The sequence below is a fragment of the Rhincodon typus genome, chromosome 1 (genome assembly GCF_021869965.1).
Source record: "Rhincodon typus isolate 14 chromosome 1, sRhiTyp1.1, whole genome shotgun sequence".
Classification (NCBI taxonomy): Eukaryota; Metazoa; Chordata; class Chondrichthyes; order Orectolobiformes; family Rhincodontidae; genus Rhincodon; species Rhincodon typus.
Window position 1 is genome coordinate 75,120,536 of NC_063332.1, and position 3,776 is coordinate 75,124,311.

A 3,776-nucleotide genomic window follows, 5' to 3' on the forward strand; every position below is an offset into this window, starting at 1 on the left:
GAAAATTTGGGAAATCACATGAGAAGTCCAATGAGGAGTTTCTCAACATTGAGACCAAAGAGTCCCATGTTCCAACCAAGTGCTGATTGGTGAGGTGAGATTCTTGCTAGTGAGCAACAAGAGGCCTATTTGCATGCATCAGCATCATTAACATCTCAGTATTAGTTAATCCTGCCTCACTAATATTCAGGTTCCCATGATGACATTCCCTGTTACCTAGCGACAGCAGCTCAAAGTTTGATCTTCTGGAACAACATCTTGGACACCTGGCACCATCATCTCAGGGCATTCTCATGAATACTGACTAGGGCACACCATCCATCATGGATATTGACATCAACACATACCAGCCTCACCACATCATCATGGCACCTCTCAAATCCACTTACAATACAGCTCCACTTCAAAGCTGCACTTTAGAATGATGTGGAGGTGCCGGTGCCGGTGCTGGACTAGCATGGACAAGGTCAGAAATCACATGACACCAGGTTATAGACCAACAGGCTTATTTGAAAACACAAGCTTTTGGAGCTTCACTCCTTCTTCAGGTGTTAGTGAGAGAGGTGGCATCAGACACAGGATTTATAAGATCAAAGGGTCACACCATTGATGATGATGTTCTAAACAAACCTAAGATGCTGTTAAATCTTTAATCAGTTAGAAGGTTTTAATTGATTAAAATGTATATGTAAATCTCCAAATTCCTTCCAAGCCCCTGTCCTGAAAGAACTAAAGGTTTTATCAGTATAAAGAACAAGTGACAGTTTAGGTCAGATAATGCATGTTAGGTGTGAGACCTTGTTTAGAATCTGTTTGTGTTTTAGTTTGGAGTCAGACTGGTTTTATTTCTAAAGTAGGAATTTATAAAACACCACATTGACTGACTGTCTATAAGTTGTGGTGCTTTTTGAATAAAATAGGATGTATTTGCAAATCTAAATTTAACCCACAGATTCACACGTGTGTGTGTGCGTGCACCAGCTCCTTTCATCGAAATACTACTGTACTAGCCACTGAATGCAGGGATGGGTACCACCCGTCTCATGGTTTCAACCAGGAAGCAGCTTTAGCACTCACCCACTTTCTGGTTACTTCGATGCTCACAACTTCCTTGCCTTGGCTTGCAATTTTCTGTGTTTTTCCCCCAAGCCAGAGTTTAAAGGCTAGCAGTACTTCTACCTTAACATGTTTTTTAATACAGACACAAAATGAGGCAGCTTGTTCCGACTGTCAACAGTGATCAAAGGGAGCAGACACGTTACTGTGTGATAAACAGGAGCAAAAACAGAAGTTGCTGGAAATGCTCAGGAGGTCTGGCAGCATCTGTGAAGAAAAGAATCAGAGTTAACATTTCGGGTCTGGTGACCCTTCTTCAGAACAGTTCTGAGGAAGGGTCACCGGACCTGAAACGTTAACTCTGTTTTTTCCTTCACAGATGCTGCCAGACCTGCTGAGCTTTTCCAGCAGCTTCTGTTTTCATTCCTGATTTACAACATCCGCGGTTCTTTCGGTTTTTACATTACTGTACGATGCTAGTCTTACACCTGCACCATGTGCCAGCCAAGTATGTGGCAGATGCACTGCATTTACATGAACAGGATGGCCACATTTCAAAGCCTAAGGGGATTTATCCTCAGTTGAGTTCACGGAGATACCCTGCCATCAGGCGGAGCTGAACCATAAACCTCTGATATCAGTTTTAAGGGCTTTGCCACGGTCAATCATCTATTCAGGGTGTTTACAGTCGGGGGGTCTAACCCTGTACAGTCCTGGGAGTGAGCTCTGTGCATCCAGTCCCTGGGAGACATTGGAAGTCAGTCAGCGAGTTGTACAGATATTAGTCAATGTCTTATCATTCATCGTTCCGATCTGCCTGGTTAAACACTTAAAGAAGTGGCCCACATTCAGTCCAAGGGTTCCATCCACTAAATGTCAATGTGGGTTGGGGTTTTTTATTGGGGACATCGCTACAGGAGTTAGGCTGGAGAATTCTGTTGTATGGATTGGAAATAGCATGCTAGGATATGATGGGGGGCAGCAACTCAACATGTAAGGGAGGAAGATGATAGAGCATTGAAGAGAAAGAGGTAATACACCACGGGAGGGGGTATCAATTGTCTGTCAGGATAGTCACCCTGGCTTCCATGGGCGGATATGCACTACTTTATCTAGCATATTGACCCTGGATACCAGAGGCTGGAGCCGTAATGTAGAGAGATGAAGCTTTGTTAGAGAGGTTGGGTCCACGGACATAGAAGTCTCAGTATCACATACAGCGCTTTTTTATTCTCTTGATAATTTTCAAAAACAATCATTCATGGGATGTATGCTAATTATATCTGCAATCATGGACACTGGTCAACAATAAAGTCCTGTCCATCAGTCACATTTGATTTTGAATCATATTAACAATTATTTTAGTAAGATTCACTTGATGTGATTTTTTTGTCATGAGTCATGCTATCTCCTTCTAAATAAAATGAAAGAAGAAAACAAAACAGTCAGCCTTTCTTACCAATTGGGCTTTATGATGTTCATAATGTGGAGGGCCAGCTCAAGCAATTCTTACAACAATTCTACTTATAAATTCTAGAAGGATCCTGAGTTCCTGCAAAGATTTTACTAATTTCCTGCCATCAATCCAGCAGAATCCCTTAGGAAATATGAGAATCATTCAGGGGGATTTCAAAGCCCATGTATTTTAAAGATTAGGATGTTTTGGTGAGATTTGTAGTCATTGATGTCAACAATGGGTGCTCTATAGAATCTATTCAATACCAAACAACCCTTTGATAATGTAACCAAATGGAAAGTTTTTACTGCTCTTCTCAATCTCAGTTTATTGTTCACTTGCATTTTCTTTCCCTTTTATTTGTTTGTGATACTTGAAACTATCAATTTTTAAAAAATTGTAGCCATTATTTTTTGAACCATGTTCCCCCAATCCATGAAGAAGTGGACTTGAGTGAGCATAGAGCATGAAAGGGATTTACCAGGATAGGTTTGACACATGGATAAAAATGATACCTGATGAACCGACAGAGTACTGTATTTTAAGATTAATTTTTGAAAGTAATACCATGGTCTCATATAACATAGGTATGCAGGGAAAATGAAGGGTCTAGGCCCGAAATGTCAGCCTCTCTGCTCCTATGATGCTGCTTGGCCTGCTGTGTTCATCCAGCCCTGCACCTTGTTGTCTCGGATTCTCCAGCATCTGCAGTTCCTACTAACTCTGTCTAAAATTGATGACTTGTTTGAATGCTTTGTGGCTACTTTTACATTTCACATTTGAACTTTCGAATAGATAAGGTTTTCATGTTTTGTAGCATACTGCAGAAGGGATGGAACCTTTATCTGTCTGTTCTCAAAGACAAATGCTATCCGGAGTGGGGATTCTCTTTGCTAAGAGTTCCCACTTTCCTTGTTTATTTGAATGAATATGCTGAGGCTAACGTGATCAGTGAAATTAAGGGTATCATATACACATCACTATCCTGTGTGTTCAGGCTAGATAAGTGCCCCAGACCACTGAAAAGAGATTTTTTTGATAATTTCTTCATAGGCAGTTTTCACAGGAGGTAAAAGGGCTATAAATAAGGTACCCTGGGCAATGTACATTAGCAAAGAGAATGAGGGAGGGATTGAGGAAAATAAAGCTATGAAGTTAGCAAGTGAAATTGTGTGCAAGAATATTGTGTGCAGTTTTGGTCTCCTTTCTTGAGGAAGGATGCTCTTGCTCTCCAGGGAGTGTGGCGAAGGTTTACCAGGCTGAT